This window comes from Papio anubis, chromosome 17 (genome assembly GCF_008728515.1).
Source record: "Papio anubis isolate 15944 chromosome 17, Panubis1.0, whole genome shotgun sequence".
NCBI classification, from domain to species: Eukaryota; Metazoa; Chordata; class Mammalia; order Primates; family Cercopithecidae; genus Papio; species Papio anubis.
In genome coordinates, this window is record NC_044992.1 from 5413121 (window position 1) to 5434527 (window position 21407).

Sequence of the window (21407 nt, forward strand, 5' to 3'; positions counted from 1 at the left end):
GTCCTGGGACATGACTCTACACTACCCTAGACCTTTTTTTTTTTTTTGATTCTTTTTATTGAGACGAAGTCTCGCTCTGTTGCCAGGCTGGAGTGCAGTGGCTCGATCTTGGCTCACTGCAACCTCCGCCTCCCGGGTTCAAGGGATTCTTCTGCCTCAGCCTCCTGAGTAGCTGGGACTACAGATGCGCACTACCACGCCCAGCTAATTTTTGTATTTTCAGTAGAGATGGGGTTTCACCATGTTGGCCAGGATGGTCTCGAACTCCTGACCTTGTGATCCTCCCGCCTCAGACTCCCAAAGTGCTGGGATTACAGGCATGAGCCACTGTGCCCAGCCGACTACTGTAGACTTTCAAAGCACTGTACACTTATGACAAATATTTTCCTTTTTTGAGTAATAAATTAACCTTAGCTTACTGTAACATTTTTCTTTATAAACTTAAAAAATGTTTAAACTGTTTGATTCTTTTTCAATAACAGACTAAAACACAAATACCTTGTACAGCTGTACAAGAATATTTTTTCTTTATATTCTAATAAAAAAGTGTTTTTCTGTTCAAACATTTATGTATGTATGTATGTATGTATGCATTTTTACTTTTTAAACTTTTTTGTTAAGAACTAAGGCAAAAACACACACATTACCTGCTAGGCCTACACAGGGTCAGGGTCTTCAATATCACTGCCCCCCACATCCACGTCTTGTCTCACTGGAAGGTCTTCAGGGCCAGTAATGCACATGGAGCCGCCATCTTTCATGATAATAATACCTTCTTCTGGAACACCTCTTATAGGGCCTGCCTGAGACTGTTTTACAGTTAAATTTTTTTAGTAAGCCAAAGGAGTACACTCCAAAATAACTATAAAAAGTATAGTATAGGTCAAGTGCGGTGGCTCACGCCTGTAATCCCAGCATTTTGGGAGGCCTAGGCAGATGGATCACCTGAGGTCAGGAGTTTGAGACCAGCCTGGCCAACATGGCAAAAACTCCATCTCTACTAAAAATACAAAAAAAAAAAAAAAAAAAAACCTTAGCCTGGTATGGTGGTAGGCACCTGTAATCCCAGCTACTCGGGAGGCTGAGGCAGGAGAATTGCTTGAAACTGGGAGGCAGAGGTTGCAGTGAGACAAGATCATGCCACTGCACTCCAGCCTGGGCGACAAGATTGAGACTCTGTCTAAAAAAAAAAAAAAAGAAGTACAGTATAGTAAATATATAGTATTTATTATCATCAATATTATATACTGTACATAATTGTATGTACTGTACTTTTGTACAACCGGCAGAGCATAGACGCAGTCTGGTGTGTGTTGCCTGAAACGTCATTACGCAGTGCATGACTGTACAAAGAGGAACATATGCTCTCTAATGTCTTAATCTACCAGCTGCAATCATCAAGACAGTATAGTATTGGTGTAAAGACAGACATAAAGATCAATGGGATAGAATAGAGACTTCAGTTTATATATATGGCCACATATACATGGTCAATTTATTCCTAAAAAGGGCTCCAGGATAATCCAGTAGGGAAAGGTAACTCTTCAGCAAATGGTTCTAGAACAATGAGATATGTGTATGGAAAAAAATAAATCTCAAACAAACAAAACTTAATTCAAAATGGATTATAGACCTAAACATAAAAGCTGAAACTATAAAACTTTTAAAGAAAAACATAGAAAATCTTCATGACATTAGATTTCTTAGAAAAGACAAAATAAGTGCGAACCACCAAAGGAAAAAAAAGTCAATAAACTGGACTGCATATGAAGTAAAACCCTCCAGTCTTTATATTCATCATTAATACTTGTGACAAAGGGCTTTTATCCAAAATATATAAAGAACACTTACAACTCAATAATAGTAAGATTAATAATGCATTTCTTTTAATGGCTGAATGACTTGAATAGAGTGCGTATCCGAACTAGCCTTAACCTTTTTCTTTTTCTTTTTTTTTTTTTTTTTGAGACGGAGTCTTGCTCTGTCACCCAGGCTGGAGTACAGTGGTGCAGTCTCGGCTCACTGCAAGCTCCACCTCCTGGGTTCACACCATTCTCCTGCCTTAGTCACCCGTGTAGCTGGGACTACAGGTGCCCGCCACCATGTCCGGATAATTTTTTTGTATTTTTAGTAGAGATGGGGTTTCATTGTGTTGGCCAGGATGGTCTCAATCTCCTGACCTCGTGATCTGCCCGCCCCGGCCTCCCAAAGTGCTGGGATTACAGGTGTTACAGGTGTGAGCCGTGCCCGGCCTTTTTTTTTTTTTTTTTTTGAGATGCAGTCTTGCTCTGTTGCCCAGGCTGGAGTGCAGTGGCACCATCTCAGCTCGCTGCAGCCTGTGCCTCCTAAGTTCAAGCAATTCTCCTGCCTCAGCCTCCCTAGTAGCTGGGATTACAGGTGCATGCCACCACACCCAGTTAATTTTTGTGTAGCCTTAACCTTCTAATCATACCTAGGGAGCAAAAGCAGAAGGCATATTAAAGGGCACTGGGCTGGGCATCAGGAGCCCCAGCTTCCGTTTCTAGCTCAGTGGCTGACTTGCTATGTAACCCTGGGAAAGCCCCTTTCACACTCTGTGCCCCAGAAACTACATCCATAAAAATGGGGAGAACATTATTATAGCCTCATATGCATTTTTTGAGGCCCAAGTTACACAGACTATGGAAAGGAGTTCTGAAGTGCACCAGGATTTCTGTAGATGGAAGGCATAGTCATGCTGTTTTTGACCTTTTAGCTATTACAGATGATTGTTATAATGGGAGCACCCAATCTGAATGATCAGATATAATGACCTGGTTATCTGAATACCTGACAGTTGACCGACCACACTGATATATGCATATAAACAAAAACATATAACAGGAAACACATGGATGTTATAAGTCACAAAATTCACGACTTGCCCACATGGGCACACGGAGGCCCACATGCATACATGTATGCACAGGAAAACACAGGTGCATGTGTACACACATGTTCACATGTACACACATGTTCATAGACCCTCATGCTCCCAGAGTCCACATTCCATGAGCACACGGTTGCACACAGATGGGCCCAGTTGTCACACACACACTCCTGAACAGGCAGAGTCACACCCTTGAACATGAAGAACTGGAGTACAAAGAGATTTTACCTGGAGAAGCTGTGAGCCCAAGGCAGAGGGAGGAAGGGTATATCCTGCTGAAGGTGAGCAGGTCCAGGATTCCCTGTAAGAGGGGCTTAAGGAAGGGCTGGAGCATCAGAGGCAGAGGGGCTAAGGGCTGGCAGAGCAGGGGAAGCCAGCCACAGATGGTACCCTCTTCAGGGGGTAGGATCTGAGGGATTCCTAGGGCAGGCGGGCCTTGGATGTGGGTCCTGGAGGTAGAACTAAAGGCTTCTGTGCAGTTCTGCTCATGGAGTCACCAGCCAGCCATTCCCAGAAAGTAGTGGGGTAGGGGCCAGAGATGACTGAAGCCTGAGGCTGGGTGGCTGGGGCTAGGCCTCACCAGCAGCTGCTGGAATGAAACACTCGGTTTTGGCTTATGTGTCAGGATTTGCCAGTGGGTTCATCTCCTGGGTGCAGATTGGTTGAAGGAGACCATCCTTTATCAATTCCCCTTTATGGTAAAAATGACCTGCAAACGAAGTTCATCTTCTAATCGTACGCCAGGCAAAGAAGCTGCGAGTATAGACAAGAGCACTGGACTGGGCGTCAGGAGCCAGCACGTGGGAGTGTAAGGGACGGCTGCAGGCTGAGATGAGAAAGCATCTTAGAGCCAGAAGGTCCAATTCAGACTCTTGACACTAGGGGAAGGCGAGGCCCAAAGCTGGGATGGCGACCAGCTCTTTGGTCATTACAGCTCTGTCCACCTAAGATAATCTCAGAGGAAGGCCAGGACATCTCAAGGTCTCATCGTCAAGGCTAGTTCCAGACCTTCTCATCAGCTCCTGTAGAATCACCTCCTGGTCTTCTCCCCCAAGTGAACCCCTTGGGGTTGGACCCATCATTCCCTGAAAAGGCTCCACGGCTGAGCCTGGGCCTGGGCCCGGGGCCATTCGCATTCAGCTCAGCAGCTGGGCAGGAAGGAGAAGAACAGTATCAGGGTGGCAGGAAGAAAAACGGGGCTGGGAGCAAAGGGATAAGGAGGAGGAGGAGGAGGAAGAGGGGGTGCAGGTGTGGCTCCCAGCTGTTTGCCCATGGGCTCAGAGAGACTAAATAACTCACTCACATTTATCCAGTTAGTGAGAAGCAGTGCCAAGGATTTGAACCCAGGTGTATGTAAGACTCTCGGGAGAGCAGAGGTCATTCTACATGGTGAGAGCTGGAAATCTTCCAGGGCAAAAGCCTTGAGGAGTGAGTCTGACTGGATTCCATCAGCCCAATCCTGGCAAGGTGTGCCACCGAGGACATCTCCACTCAGAGGCTTCCCTGAGCCTGAGTTAGATGAGGCCCAGAGATCCAAGAAGGGCACTGGCCTTGAGGTGGGCACACAGACCTGCGTGGGAAAAGCTCCTTACATGGTGGGTCAGAAGCCGGGGACTCAGGAGAGTGAGAAAGTCACAGTGCAAGGAGCGGGGAGCAGGGACCGGCTAATGCAGAGTTCCTTCAATTCCACACCGCAGAGGAAGTTCCCTAAGAACGCACCTTTGCTGGGCTCCTTACATGCCTCACCTCTGACTTTCTCTCTGGAATGTCACACCATCGCCCTGTAAGGTAGCTGTCTTTATCCCCATTCTGCAGATGAGGAAACTGAGGTTTTGAGAAGTCAAATTCACTTGTCTTTAGTAAACCAGAGTCCAGATTCTCATAGTCCAGACCAGGGTGCCTTCTCCTACTGATCATAACAGGCTTTTATTCTCCAGAGCCTTTGTTAATGGACTTCCCTGGACCTGTGACTGCTGAGGCCTGGCAACTTTGACATGTTTTCATGGGGTTTCCTCTGTGCTGGTCTCTGGATTTTCCAAGTTTCTCATTCCCAGGTCCAGGGGAAGGAGTGCTGCTCAACCTCAGGCTCTAGGAGGTGGTATTTGGACAAGGAGGCAAGAGACCAATGATCTGGCCCCAGCTCTGCCTCAGTCAAGCTATATGACCTTGGGAGAGCCATTTCTCGCCTCTGCTCAAGATAACGTCATACTGTAGAGTGAGGGTTAGCCCTGGGACACCTCTCAGGCATCTCTCATCCTAGACCATCCATCCATTCTTTCACCTTCCATCCAACAATTCATCCATCCTCCAATGATCTGTACATTCATCCATCAATCTGTCTTCCATCTATCCATCTTCTACCCATCCATCCATCCATCCATCCGTCCATCCATCTTCCATCCATCCATCCATCCTCCAGTGATCAATCGATCCATCCATCCATCCATCCATCTACCCATCCATCCATCTTCCATCCATCCATCCATCCATCCATCCACCCAGTCAGCCAGTCATCTATTAAACTTTTCATCTACCCATCATGCATCCATCTGTCTCTCCATTAATCCTATCAAACCCTGGATAGAAAAAATAGCATAAATCTGTCCCTTTATGGGACAAAAGGGCCAGATAGCAAATACTTTATGTTTTCCAGGACATATGGTCTCTGTTGGAACTATTCAACTATGCCTTTGTAGCACAAAAACAGCCAGATTAAGAGGTAAACAAATGGGGTATGGCTGCATCCCAAGGAAACTTTATTTGCAAAAGCAGAGGATAGGCTGGATTTTGCCCCCAGACTATAGTTTGTGGCCCTTTGCCCTGGATAATTGCTGGATACTAGAGACACAGTCTAATAGGGGAGGCTTGCATGTGGACCAACAATTACAGTGCAGTGTGAAAAGTAGAGATGCCTTAAGGGGTGCACAAGGTACAGAAGGAACCCAGAAGGGGACCTGAGGCCTTAAGTGATTAGGCTGGTGTCAGTGGTTGAAACTTGATCAGGGTTTCGGTGGATGAGGGGAAGAGCTCTCCAGGCAGATGGAACAGCGTGAGCAAACACCTAAAGTCACAGTAGTGCCTGTTGTGTTGGCAAAGGCTGTGAAATTTGATGGCTGGAATATGCAGCAGAAATGAGATCAAGGAGGATTTTAATTGCTGTGCTAAGGAGCACGAACTTTTAAGCAAATAATTCTCAGTTATTCAACTCCTCTTCAATGACTAACATTTTTCTTGGAAAGAGTCCACTCCATAACTGCTAATCTCAGTGAGGGGTATTGGATATGCAATTTCTTCTAATTATGTGGAAATACTAGTTGTTTCTTCTCTGTGGGTGCTGAGGTCCTGGGGGCAGTGACGGATGCCCAGGCAGTAGGCAGAGGGGTCTGGGAACTGAGCATAGCTGATTTGCACCACAGTAGAGCCCTGGGCTCTGATTTCACACTCTGCCCCAGGGCAGAGTGATTCTGCCTGTGTCATCATTATGCTCATCAAGAGATGCTTTGTCTTCCCCTGATCAGCCTAATTGCTCTCCTCATTTGGACAGCCCTGGAGTCATTTAGTAATGAAAATCACTGTGTGCTAATATGGCATCAGGAGCTCACCTGCTTGTTGGCATTTGGAGCAGTGTGGAGACGGGAAGAGGTTCTGCTTGTCATTACAGGTGCAGAGCCTCGCTGAGCTGTTCATGTGCAATTACCACCCAACAGCCTGGAAATTACAGTCCAGTTACAGTGCCTGCTAACAAGGACTAATTGTACCACCACAGAGCTTCCCTGGACACTTAAAACAAATGGCCACTGTGGGAACTTGGCAATGAATAGAGAAAAATCCCATCTATTCTTGGAACACAGGACAAATATGCTAGGAGTTGGGCAGGGCTCAGCTGGGGGCTCTTGGGCATTAAAACTTGGTTTCCCAATCAATGTAACAAAGTTAGACTTTCATGAAGACAGCCATTCATCCATCCATCTTTTATTAACCCATCCATCCTCCAGTGATCCCTCTCTCCATTCATTCACTTATCCATCTTCCATCCATCCACCCATCCATGTATCCATTCATTCATCTATCAATCCATTCATCCATCTTCCATCCACCTATCTATCCATCCTCCAATGATCCATCCATCCATCCATCCATCCATCCATCCATTCACCTTCCACCTAACCATTTATTCAACCTCCAATGATCCATCCATCCATCCATCTTCTATCCATCCATCCAACCATCCATGTTCCATGCATCCAACCATCTATCCATCCCCCAATGATCCATCCATCCATCTTCCATCCATCCATCCATCCACCCACCCATCCATCTATCCATCCACCCACTCAGCCAGTCATCTATTCAACTTTTCATCCACCCATCATGCATCCATCTGTCTCTCCACGCATCCCACAAACTTCTCCCAAACTCTTGCTTAGAAAAAGGTCTATTCTTGATGCTGCAAGTCAAAGATGTATCAGCAGTGATCCTGCATAAAAGAAGACGTACTAGGTGCTTAAATATTTTTGAACGAGTCAACAAAAACAGTGAACATTTTCTCAATGGAAGGGAAAAATAGATTCAGTTAAGTGAGAAGGTGAAGAGAGGGGCATAGATGGTGTGAGGATAGAGAAGATATAAAGAGTTGTCCATCACCGTCATACACATATCCTGAGTGAAAGAGACAGGAAACTAAAAGGGAAGGGGATGTGTGTGTACTCTATGTTTGAGTATGGCAAGTTACTTCATCTCTTGTAGTCTCAATTTCCCTACCCAGACAATGGGGATGGAAATGGTTCCTACCTCACGGGGTTATTATGTGGACTACAAAAAATACTGCACATAAAGTTCTTAGAACAATGTCTGGTATGTAGTAAGCAGGCTCTGCCATTCTGCTGCCTACCCCTGGGGACTTGAAGGTTGAGTTAGAGTCCACCCTACCTAGACAGTAAGAAAGACCATCTTAGGAACTGGGAACATGTAGATGCTTGTAACATCTACAGGGGAGGCTTTAGGGAGAGTTAATTTTTGCGTCTTGTGATTAGAGCCCAGGGAGCGAGGGGCAGTGATGGGGAAAAAAAAAGCAGGTCAGAAGCCACATCAGTCCAGAAAGAGCTGAGGATTTGGATTTGCAATGGGGGAGCTGGGGAGCCATGAACATATTTTAAGCAAGCAATTTATATTTTAAAATTATTCGTGTAGTGTGGGAAATTGATTATTGTTCATTGATTATCGCTCTAAGGGGAGATGATTGTGCAAGGAAGACAAATGAGTCCTAGTCATTCAAGGGCAGAGTCTAGATGAGAACTGCTCTAGCACTCATTCCTGGTTCTAGCTGCCTCAAACTCTGGCCTCTAGGCTCCCCGTTCATTGTTTTCTGGCCTGTAGCTCAGGGCGTATGGAAAGAATGTCAGAGCTATGACTTCCTCTGCCCTGACAGGATCTCTGCAGGGTCTTTACATCTCCATGTGCTTCCCCCCAATGCATCCCTACTCATGGAACCCTGCTAAGTGGTCATTTCAACTCTCCTTATATACCTCCAGCAACAGGGATACACTACTTCCTGAGCCAGCCTGCTTCCTCCATGACCACCTCTAACCCAAAGTCCTTTATCCTATGAAACGTCAACCCATCTCCCCATGGATTCCAATTATTCACTCGTTCTGCTCCTGAGGCGCTGGGCGAGATAGGTCTCAATGGCAGCCCATGCATCTGACTCATTCTGGGCCTGAAACCCAGGCTCAGTTTGTGGTCAGTGCTCAGTGTGTCCACATGGGTGCTTTGGCTGCAGTGGGGCTCAGGGTGGAGCACTTCTCAGGAGGGGTGAGGGTAGACTGACCCTTCCAGGGCGCCCTGCCTCCTGGGGATCACCCTTTGGTGTAGTCCCTTCCACATGAGCTCTGGGTTTGACCATGTGACTTGCTTTTTTTTTTTTTTTTTTGAGATGGAGTCTCACTCTGTCATCCAGGCCGGAGTGCAGTGGCCCGGTCTTGGCTCACTGCAACCTCCTCCTCCCAGGTTTAAGCGATTCTTCTACCTCAGCCTCCCGAGTAATTGGACTTACAGGGGTCCGCCACCATGCCCAGCTAATTTTTTGTAATAGTAGAGATGGGTTTCATATTGGCCAGGCTGGTGTCGAACTCCTGACCTCGTGATTTGCCTGCCTCGGCCTCCCAAAAGTGCTGGGATTACAGGCGTGAGCCACTGCGCCCAGCTGTGACTTGCTTTAGCCAATGAAATGTGTTGGAAGCGATGCTATGTCAGCTCAAGACTTGCCTTCAGAAGGCCTGACACCTTCCGCTTTTGCACTCCTTGAAGCCAGCCTCTGTGTGGAGAAGCTTGAGTTGGACTATTGGCAGGAGAGCCACGGGGAGGAAAGCCACGGGGAGGGAGGCTGAGAAGTCATCGGGGACACTCAAACCTCACTGGAGCTCTGCTGAGTGCAGCCACTCGAGTGACCTCTGCCAAACCATGTGGAGCGGAACTGCCCAGAGGAGCCCACTTGCCCTTAGAATCCTGAGAAATAGGGCCAGGTGTAGTGGCTCAAGCCTGTAATCCCAGCACTTTGGGAGGCCGAGATGGGCGGATCACACGGTCAGGAGATCGAGACTATCCTGGCTAACCCGGTGAAACCCCATCTCTACTAAAAAATACAAAAAACTAGCTGGGCGAGGTGGCCGGTGCCTGTAATCCCAGCTACTCGGGAGGCTGAGGCAGGAGAATGGCGTGAACCTGGGAGGCGGAGCTTGCAGTGAGCTGAGATCCGGCCACTGCAGTCCAGCCTGAGCGACAGAGCGAGACCCCATCTCAAAAAAAAAAAAAAAAAGAATCCTGAGAAATAATACATCATGATCGCTTTCCACCGTTGAGTGTTGGGATGGTTGGAAGGCACTAACAGAGAACTTCTACTTGGATCCTGAGCAAGTACTTCCTGTCCACTCCTAGGACAAAGAAACGTGCGAGCTGTAACCATTGAGTCTGAGTTTCAGCCAGGCTTGTGGTGCTCACTCCTGTACGGTCCTAGGCATGTCACAGCCCTTCTTGGGACTCAGTTTCTCCATCTATAAAGTGGAGAGATTGTAAATTCCATGATCTTATCTCTTTTAGCTGTTCTCTGATGAAGCTGAACGACTCTAGATGAAGCAAGACCCCCGCCTCTGAGCAGGGGCCCCTTCTACAGGTGTGTGTCAGCGTAGGTGATGTTTCTCATGCCCATGGCCTCACCGACAGCAGAATCACCTGGGGCCAGTCTTTCTGACTGATCCACTTGGAATCATGCACTTCCATTCCAGGTTGTGCCAAACTCGACCTGATGTTCCGTGTGGCCCCTGGAACGGGGCTGCCCGCTGGGGTGTTGGCTAAGTGGGTGTGTCAAACTTGGGACCCTCTTCCTCTGGTTCCTTGTTCCTCATTAGGTGTTGGCTACAGCTGATTCACTTAGAAGGCAATGGGAACAGGCAGTGATGTTTGGAGCGTTTCTCCTTTGATCATTTAACAGCCTTCTTCCTATTTTATTTATTTATTTATTTATTTATTTATTATTTTTAGATGGAGTCTCACTCTATCGCCCAGGCTGGAGTGCAGTGGCACGATCTCGGCTCACTGCAACCTCCACCTCCCAGGTTCAAACAATTCTTCTGCCTCAGCCTCCCGAGTAGCTGGGACTACAGGCACATGCCACCACGCCCAGCTACTTTTTTTGTATTTTAATAGAGACAGGGTTTCACCGTGTTGCCCAGGCTGGTTGCGAACTCCTGAGCTCAGGCAATCCGCCAGCCTCAACCTCCCAAAGTGCTGGGATTACGGGCATGAGCCACCACACCTGGCCTTCCCTATTTTATCATGCTATCGGCAAAAATAAAATTATGAGGTTTATATAAATGATATTTGTATCATGTCTGAGAGCCTTTGGATCAAATTTTCTAGCCAATTTCTCCAAATGCGAGCTTTTAAACTTTTCCTTTATTGTTGACAGAAGATGCTTTTAGAGATTGCACTGTGGCAACTTTAGAGACAACCAGAAGGTTGGGAGGGAAGGAAAAGGCACCCTGTAAGGGATAATGGAGGGGCTGCGGCTCAAACTGGAGAAGAGAGGTGAGGCCCAGGCCCCATCTGCAGAACTCATCAGGTCTCTCGCTGGGCCAAGGAAGCAGGTGTCACTGGTTGACACAAACAACTGGCAAACAGAGGCCAACACAGTCAGGCAGAACTTTCTAGAAGTCTGAAGTGTCTGGAGAGGGAGCAGGCTGCCTTTGGAGGGTGTGTGACTCTAAGACAAGAGGACTCTGAGATTCAGGGAGGGGCAGCATCATCCCAAAATCACCCAGCTGGTCAATTGAGGTTCTGGGAGCAACGTCTAGAGCTGGAAGCTCACACAGTGCCCAGAGCCTGGGAAAGGGACAGATGCGTGTTCCAGCCAGCATGTACCCTTCCCAGTCGAAGCCTTGAGTGTTGGACAAGGTGGTGGTCAAGACTCTCTTTCCCTCAATGGTGAGAGGACACGGCCAGGGTTTCAGCGGTAGCCTTTCTTGACTGCCGAGAACCTGATGAGCCTCTTAAATATTTATTTTTCCAATAGACCTGAACAATTCTGAAGAGACACAATATTACGTTTCTTAGAAGCTTCCCCAAATACATATTTATCAGGGAAACCTGAATAAGCTAAGAAGGGCTTAGACCTATTTATTTATGTATTCAGTTATCTCTGGGGTGTGGGTTATGCCGATGTGAACAAGAAGAGACAGTAATTAGATTGTGCTTAGACTGATTCTCCTGCTCCAGGGATGGGATTAGGGCCTGACTGCCCGAGCTCTGCGGTCTTCCATGCTCATGGTGCTGGTCCTTCAAGTTTATACCTCTGGGATCCTTGGTTCCCAAACCTGACTGATAGGGAATCATCTGGGGAGTTTTTCTGTTTGTTTGTTTTTGTTTTTTAACTGATGCCTGTATTCCACCTGCTGAGGTTCTGATTTAATTTATCTGGGAACAGCCTTGGCATTGGGACTTTTACAGGCTCCCTGGGTAATCCGTTGTGCAGCAGAGTCTGAGAATTCCTGATTTAGACAATGAATCTGTTGGGGCAAGCTACACTCATGGGTCATCCTTCCTCCTTCCCTAGTGTTTTTTTTTTTTTTTTTGAGATGGAGTCTCACACTGTCGCCAGGGCTGGAGAGCAGTGGCGTGATGTCGGCTCACTGCAACCTCTGCCTCCCGGGTTCAAGCTATTCTCCTGCCTCAGTCTCCCAAGTGGCTGGGACTACAGGCACCTGCCACCATGGCCGGCTCATTTTTGTATTTTTAGTAGAGACAGGGTTTCGCTATGTTGGCCAGGCTGGTCTCGAACTCCCGACCTCGTGATCCACCCACCTCAGGCTCCCAAAGTTCTGGGATTACAGGTGTAAGCCACAGCCCCTCCTTCCCTAGTTTTAACCAAAACTGAGCTGTGCAGGTGTAGGGAGAGGATACCAGGGCTGAGGTTTAGGTTCAGGGACAGTTTAACGGATATGCCACCTGGGAAGTCACACAGGGTTGTGCCCTAGAGAGGCCCCACACTTGGCTTAATGCTCTGCTGTAGTTATCTTAAAATTCTGAAGCATTTTTGAAAAAGCAGATGGCCTCATATTTTCATTTTGTATTGGACCCCACAAATAATGTAGCCCGTCCTGGGCAGGGGACCTGGGTTCTAAACCCGTCTCTGTCTGGACAGTTGGTTTGCTGGGCAAATCTTTCTTTGTCTCTGGATCTCCATTTTCCTTTCTATACAAGAATAAAATCAATCAGCCCCAATGACTTTCTAGAACACTTTCTGTGTCTATACACACATTCATGCAAGGCCACCTAGGATATAGTTGGGTTAATCCAGGCGCTTTGGGAGGCTAAGGTGGGTGGATCACGGGGTCAAGAGATTGAGACCATCCTGGCCAACATGGTGAAACCCTGTCTCTACTAAAAATACAAAAATTAGCCAGGTGTAGTGGCGTGCGCCTGTAGTCCCAGCTACTCAGGAGGCTGAGGCAGGAGAATCGCTTGAACCCGGGAGGCAGAGGTTGCAGTGAGCTGAGATCGCGCCACAGCACTCCAGCCTGGCAGCAGAGCAAGACTCCGTCTCAAAAAAAATAAATTATAAAAAAAAAAAAAAGAAAGAAAGAAATAGTTGGGTTGTCTTCAGTCAAGTACGTTGATAAGCCGTAATGACTAGCTGTTTCTTAAATCACATGTTGTTTGAATTTAACTGGGCTCTCTTGCTCCCCTCAAATAGATTTGCATGTTTAGAACTGGGCCCACTCTGACATGGGACAAAAAATTGCTGGTGTGTGAACATTCTCATTCTCATTCCCTTCCTCCTCTAAATGAAAAGAATTCCTTCTTTGCCTGTTCAGTTCCCCAGCAACCCTTTCCGGCCTTCTAGACAGAGTTCCACCTTTGCCAGCTCAGACCCTCAGCTTTTAGAATGCAGAGCTGGATAGAGAGGCTGGGGACTGAGGAAGGCGGGTGAGGAGATTTGCATCGGAAAGAAGAGAACTGTTCCAAGAGAAAAGAAGAAAAGGGAAGAGAAAGACGGTGGGGAGGAAAGACAATAGGGAAAATTTTAGATCGGGACTGAGAGTGGAGAAAAGGAAAAGATATTTGAGGAATGTCTGCCAGATGTGTGGATATCGAGAGTGGCAAAAGGAGAAGAAATATTTATATTTTGCTATGCATTGAGAATGTACCCTGTCCTCCCCACATACACGGGCACAATTTCCCTGTGGAGGCTTCACCAGAGGCATGCATAAATTACAATTGCTTTCAGCTATGTTTTGCTGTCAGACTACAGATTCTTTGAATTGATGCTGCACAGAGACTGGTCCATTTGGGCCTCCAGTTACATTTGGAATATGCTGTTAAGCCAGGGTTGTGTGGAAATGGCAGCAGCTGTGAGCTGGGAAACTCTTTACCACCTGGTGCAGGCATTTCACAGACTTAAAAGCGCTCAGAGTGGGAAGAGATCTTAAACATGGAGGTCTTCAAAATGGTCTAATTTGGCTGGGTGCGGTGGCTCACGCCTGTAATCCTAACACTTTAGGAGGCCAAGGCGGGTGGATCACCTGATGTCAGGAGTTTGAGACCAGCCTGGCCAACATAGTGAAACCCTGTCTCTACTAAAAAATACGAAAATTAGCCGGGTGTGGTGGTGGGTGCCTGTAGTCCCAGCTACTCAGGAGGCTGAGGCAGGAGAATCGCTTGAACCTGGGAGGCGGAGGTTGCAGTGAGCTGAGATGGCACCACTGCACTCCAGCCTGGATGACAAAGTGAGACTTGGTCTCAAAAAAAAAATTTAAAAAATCTAATTCCCCTACCCATTTTGAAATTGATTTTCTAGATCCATCCCCCTGCCAAGTTCATTCTCTGCTTATATACTTCCTATAAAAGGGAATGCACTAATTTCAGAGAAAACGCACTGCAACCGTGTGTAGACCTCGCAGTTAGAATTGTTTGTCTGTGTTCTCAAATGCTATTATCGGTGATGTGAATTATTACAGCCTCATTGGACTTTGCTCTGGCGAGTCCTGGCACAGTTTAAATTATACTTCTCTTTTGAATCAGCAATTCTGTGTCTAGGAAGTCTGCGTCACTCACACGCATACACAAAGGCGCATGTCCTCGGATGTTTAGATTGAAGCATTACTTGTGAGAGTGAAAATGTGAAGCCAGTTCAATGTATACCTACCGAGGATTGCCAGTAAAACTACAGTAGATATAAGTTGTGGAATAATGGATCTGCCTGTCCGAATATGGAAAGATTTCCAAGATATAGTAAGGGAAGAAGTAAGTTGCAGACGGTAAGTTAGGAAAGAGTGTGTTAAAACCCCACAAACCTCGTATCTATACCTGCATAGGAGTTAAAGATACGAAGACATAGAGCCAAACAGTGTATATAAAATTGGTAACAATTAGTCAAATCAAAACCACAAGATACCACTGTACGTCGATCAGAATGGCTATTACTTAAAAAATGGCAAATCACAAGTGTCGGTGAGGATGTGGAAAAATCATCCACTGCTGGTAAAATGCTATAGGGTGCTTTGGAAAAGCCACTTTGGAAAATTGGCAGTCCCTCAAAAAGTTAAACACAGAGTCACTATATGACCCAGCATTCCACTCCTAGGTATGTACTCAGGCAAAATAAAAACTACATCTAGCAACATTTTTGACAACAGCCAAAAAGCGGAAACAACTCATATGTCCATCAATTGATGGGTCTAGGAATAAAACGAAGTTGCATCTATACAGTGGAATACTATTTGGCAATAAAAAGGATTAAAATACTGATGCATGCTACAGCATGGATGAACTTTGAAAACATTATCCTAAGTCAAAGAAGCCAGTCACAAAGGATCACATATTGTATAATTCTGTGTATTTATTTATTTATTTATTTATTTATTTTTGAGACGGAGTCTCGCTCTGTTGCCCAGACTAGAGTGCAGTGGTGCGATCTCAGCTCACTGCAAGCTCCGCCTCCTGGGTTCACGCCATTCTCCTGCTTCAGGCTGCGGAGAAGCTGGGACTACAGGCGCCCGCCACCATGCCCGGCCAATTTTTTGTATTTTTGGTAGAGACGGGGTTTCACCATTTTAGCTAGGTTGGTCTTGATCTCCTGACCTTGTGATCCGCCCGCCTCGGCCTCCCAAAGTGCTGGGATTACAGGTGTGAGCCACCGTGCCCGGCCTGTATAATTCTGTTTATATGAAATGTCCAGGATATGCACACCTGTAGAGACAGGAATAAGATTAGGGTTGCTTAGGGCTGGAGGAGAGAGGGGAGTGAGAGTGAGGCTGATGGGCATGGATTTTTTCTCTAGGGTGATGAAAACATTCGATAGCCTATAATGATGGTTGCTCAATTCTGTGAATATACTAAAAACCACTGACCTGTGTGTGCATTAAATGAACTGTATGGCTGTCTGTGAAATATGTCTCCATAAACTGTTTTGTAAAAATCCTAATTGTGTTTGCATCTTGTGTGGGGGAGGGAGGTGGAGTGTTGCGTTAGGAGGGAGGAGTCAAGGACTTGCCTTGTCCTGGCGATTTGTTTCGTGCCGCAAAGCGTGATGATGATTATGGGCATTCCAGGGAGGCACTGAAGGCAGAGGGCTGCTGGCCACCCAGCTCTTGGACGAAGCGGCACATCAAGTCTCTACCTTCTTTGTCTCTGGGGCCAATGGCTGTTCCTCCATAGGCAATCCGTGGCCCAGGGGTGGCAGTGCTCATGCAGGGTGACTCATACCACTCTTCCTGCGTGCCTTTCCTAACTGGTGGTTTCTCCTGGGCTCTCATAAGCCCTCCGGTGACTCAAGGCAGAGAATGAGCTCTTTGGCCTGCCCACTTCTGGGGATGCCTTGTGCAGGGGAGGACTGTGAGAAGGGGAGGCTGCCGGGCTCAGCAGGGATTCAGCTGACAGAGAGAAGACTGTCAGAGAAGATGCTGAGTCTACCTGGATGACAAAGCTGACCCCAGAGAGGCCAGATTGACCCTCCCCACCTTACTGCAAACAGAGGCAGAGACTGGAGCCAAGGTTGAGTGAGGCAGGGTCAATGGCCAAAAGGGGTCAGCGCTGCTGGGGCCTTCAGTTGGCAGGAGCCCTGTGCAAATCTCCACAGCCCTCCACCCACAGGAACCCAGGCTCTCCTGGGCTCATCTGCCTGACGCACAACAGCAGAGCGCATAGCACAGAACCCTAGCACAAGGCACCCAGAAAACACACTTGACATGTGTGCAATACAACCAAAGCACAAAGACACCCCAGGGCACACCCAAAGCCACAACGCGTGTCACCCAGGCACTTGCATCACACAACAAATGCACATAGACCGCAGACACACAGGACTGCACGTACAAACAGAACGGTGCCCTCCCCATTGCCGAGACATTACATGGCACAAGAAACAAACGGACCAACACAAGGGAAGGCCCCTGACAGTTTGTCCCTTGGCCATCAGAGGCTGATCCAGAGCAACTGAGACGCCCTTTTCAATCCCCCAGTCTGGCTTGGGTGCCCTCCTCTCTATCACCTCTCTCTGTCCCTCGTCTTCCTGCGACACGTCCACCAGGCTTCTCTAGCACGTGGTCTATTCCACCACACCAGGACTGTTGGCTAACTTGTTTGCTTTCTTCTCTTTCCTCTCCATTGCATATAAGGCTCTTTTCTTTTTTTTAGAGACAGAGTCTCAGAGTGCAGTGGAGCCATCTTGGCTCACTGCACCCTCCACCTCCCAGGTTCAACCAATTCTCCTGTCTCAGCCTCCAGAGTAGCTGGGACTACAGGCACCAGCCACCAAGGCCGGTGAATTTTTGTGTTTTTAGTAGAGATGGGGTTTCACCATATTGGTCAGGCTGGTCTCAAACTCCTTTACCTCAGGTGATCAACCCATCTCAGCCTCCCAAAGTGCTGGGATTACAGGCCTGAGCCACTGCGCCCAGCTGCATGTAAGGTTCTTGAAGGTAGAGCCTGTGGTCTATGTATCTGAGTCTCTGGCACTTTGCAGTGTCTGGGGTATAGGACAGGGTTAATGTATAACGAATAAATAAATGGATCCAGCTATCCATGTGTGTGTATACTTACAAGAGAAAATTTTCAACCTTCACCACTATCAAAGAAATGCAAATTAAAATGAGATGCAATTTTACACCTATTAAAGTAGCACAAATTAAGAAATATAATTACCACACCCAGGACTGACACGGTCATGGTCTAAGCATGGCACCCATACATTGCCGGTGGCAGTGCGTAAATTGGGTGCAGCCCATTTGGAAAACAGTTTGATTGTATGTATCCAGAGTCATTAAAAGGCTCACAGCCTTTGGTGCAGTGATCGCACCCCTGGGAATTTATTCAAAGGTAATTACCAAAAAGAAGGAGGACATTTGCTGACGGTGGTTGGAAGTGTCATTTGCGATCACCCAAGGCCCTGATTTCTGAACCCAAAATTGGGATATACACTGACGCATTGAACTTGAGGATGGCTGGGAAGAATAGCTGCAGAGAACTGGGGACAGAGGCTGACCATGACTGAATCGGGAACGGCAAAGATAGGGAAGTACATTTTCTGAGGTCAGGGATCTGGCAGGCACTGTTCACTCCGGTATCCCCGGCTTCTCGTGGAGTATCTGGTACACAGCAGGGTAGATACTGTTGAATTAAAAAAGAATGAATGGTTAAGCGATACGTACCTTAATATATTTAATCATGATATATGTTTTTATTTATGTAGCTAGCACAGACATACATACACTCTGAATAGGATGCTCTGTGGCCATTAAAGGTCATTAATATGCAAATGTGTTTACGATACAATGTTGTAAAGAAATAATTTCTTATTCTGCATAAAAAGGATTTGTGTGAAGGGAAATGGAGGTGAAGCAAGGTCAAGCAACTTGCTCATGCCACACAGCCCTAAGTAGGGCAGCCCTGGCCCAAACCCAGGCCTGTTGGGCTTAACCACTGGTCTTTGCTGTCTTCAGAACACCCTGAGTTATTTTAGTCTGAGGCCCTGAGCCCTAAGGCTCCTGGGTCCTGAAGTCCTGAGGTCCCGAGGTCCTGGGTCCTGAGATCCTGAGGTCTTGAGATCCTGGGTCCTGAGGTCCTGAGATCCTGAAGTCCTGGGTCCTGAGATCCTGAAGTCTTGAGGTCCTGGGTCCTCAGGTCCTGAGATCTTGAAGTCCTGAGACCCTGAGGTCTTGAGGTCCTGGCTCCTGGGTCCTGAGGTTCTGAAGTCCTGTGTTTTGAGGATCCCATGTCCTGAGGTCCTGAGATCCTGAGATCCTTAGATCCTGTGGTCATGGGTCCTGAGTCCTGAGGTGAAAAGCACTGCTGGAGGATCTCCTGGAGAAGAGATATTTTCCCATGAGGGTTTCCCTTCCTTTGTGAATCCTTAATAATCTGAGCTCCTTTGTAGACTTAAATACCCCAGCTTTTCTTAATGATGTATGCATTTCATTGTGATGGGTAAGGTACAGATTTACTTTTGAAAGGTTAATAAATTTGCTTTTTTTTTCTTCAAGTGTGCATTGTCTCAGAGAAAAGATACTAAAAGGTTGACTACAATTTTGCAAGAGTCCAAGGGATTTTTTTGTTGGTATAATAAAACCCTTGCGGTGAAAATGTAGAGAATGCAGACTGAGTGTACTGAACCCAGGGGTGCAGGGGCCAGGGTTACAAGGAGGGAGCAGGAACGTCCCGAGGGGACCCTTCCATGCAGGGTGAGATAGTGGGGTCACACTACTCTGAGACCAAAAATAATAAGTCCTTATGTAAGCCTCCATAATTCTGGATGTTCAGGACCAAAAACGGGACTCCATTTTGTTCTGTATTTGAGATGCTGTTAATCTGAGCTTCTCCTGGCTGACTGTTCCTCTAGCTTGGAGTTCCGCAGGTGCTGGTGGGGAGAGTTGGAAAGGCACTCTCCCATTAGACCTGATTTTCTATTTTCTGCTTCTGTCAGTGTCTCTGGGGGAGACTTACCTAAGGCTAGTGGGGCCTTGGACTTAAGAGAGTTTTGCTCCTGATTTGGGAAGAAAGCAGGACTCTCCCTTCTCCCTAAGCCCGCCCCATGACCGCAGAGTCTCACAGAGTTGTGGAGCAGAGGGTCCTGGGCACGTTGACTCCTGATACTGGGAGGTGTGAGTCATTCCCCGCCCCCTTGCTTGAATCAATCTCTTTTTTAAAAAATTTAAAGTATTAAAAAAATTTGGAAATAATTTTAGATTTACAGCAAGGTTTCAAAAATAATACTGAGTCCCTTTGTACCTTTACTCGGGTTCCCCAGATGTTATCATCTTCCATACTCACAGTATCATGATCACGGCTAAGAACTTAGCATCAATATGAGAATCAAACTAATCTACAGGGCTTGTTTCTATTTTGCAAATTGTCTCCATTGTGTTTCGTTGTCAAAGTTTTTTGTTTCCTTCGATCTGGGATAGTCCTCAGTCTATCATTTATGTCTTGGAAACTTTTGAAGACTACGGGCCAGCTGTTTTGCAGACGGTCTCCTCACTGTGGTTCGCCTGATGTTTGCTCACGATTACACTGAGGATTGCCTTTTTGCAAGAATCCTGCAGAAGTGATGCTGTGTCCTCAGCACAGTCTATCAGGAGACATGTGAAGTCAGTGCATTTTGGTTAAAGTGGTATATGCCCAGTTTTTACACTTGTCTGTACTCCCTCTTTTTTTTCTCTTTGAGACAGGGTCTTGCTCTGTTGCCCAGGTTGGGGTGCAGTGGCACAATTACCATCACCACGTGCTGCAGTCTTGACCTTCCAGGCTCAAGTGATCCTCCCACCTCAGCCTCCCAAGTAGCTGAGACTACAGGCACATGCCACCATGCCTGGCTAATTTTTTATTTTTTGTAGAGACGGGGTAACCCTAGGTTGCTTGAGCTGGTTTTGAACTCCTGGGCTCAAGTGATTTTCCCGCCTCAGTCTCCCAAAATGCTGGGATTACAGGTGTGAGCCACCCTGCCCAGCCTCTCCCTTTCTTTACCCGAGTCATCCCCCTTCACTTACTGGCACAGTGGAAACAATTGGTCAGAATAATTGGAACAATCCTTCTCACATCCAGCGCTTCCTACCTAAAAGGCATTTTCACATGTTACCTGATTTGAACTCACATCCTGGAGATAGCCCCATTTGCATGACCAGCTCATCCAATCTGTTCAGTTTACTGATAGAAATGCAAGCCTATATTTGGAAGAAAAGAAGAAATAGTGTTTGTGTTTTCTTTGCAGGTTAAAAACGTGCTGGGGCCTTCCCTGCACTGCTATGTCTTATTTAAGAACTTTCGCCGGGCGCAGTGGCTCACGCCTGTAATCCCAGCACTTTGGGAGGCAGAGGCGGGTGGATCACGAGGTCAGGAGTTCAAGACCAGCCTGGCCAAGATGGTGAAACTCCGTCTCTACTAAAAATACAAAAATTAGCTGGGCGTGGTGGCAGGCACTTGTAACCCTAGCTACTTGGGAGGCTGAGGCAGAGAATTGCTCGAACCTGGGAGGCAGAGGTTGCAGTGAGCTGAGACCGTGCCACTGCACTGCAGCCTGGGTGACAGAGCAAGACTTTATCTCCAAAAAAAAAAAAAAAAAAAAACCCAGAAAACAAAAAAACAAAAATAACTTTCAGCTCCCCTTGTTTATTCTCACTTTATAGTGTGTGGCACAGAGTCTCGGAAAGGTGGGGAAAGCTGACTAAGTTCACACAGCCAGGATGTGGTCTGCTCCCAAGTCCATGGTTTTCCCTCATTCTCCAGGATTGGGTCTTGCTCAAAGTCACTGAGCGATTTCACTCTGCTGGGACACCAGCCCAAACTCCTGTGCAACCTCCCTAGAGAGTTGGGAACCGAGGAAATAATGATCATAAAATGTATATAGCGCATCATGATTGACAAGACTGTCCGTCTTTATGGCAGACCCCTGAGTCAGGTGTCGCTATCTTCATTTGGTAGAAGACGAAGCTGAGGGTAAGGGAGTTTGTGTGTC

At 47.0% G+C, this 21407-nt stretch overlaps 1 protein-coding gene across 1 annotated transcript in view; it reads left to right on the forward strand.

The window, feature by feature from the left end:
• Positions 1-21407, forward strand: part of WSCD1 (WSC domain containing 1) — a 249732-nt gene that overhangs the window by 29541 nt on the left and 198784 nt on the right. The gene's annotated exons all lie outside the window — the stretch shown is intronic.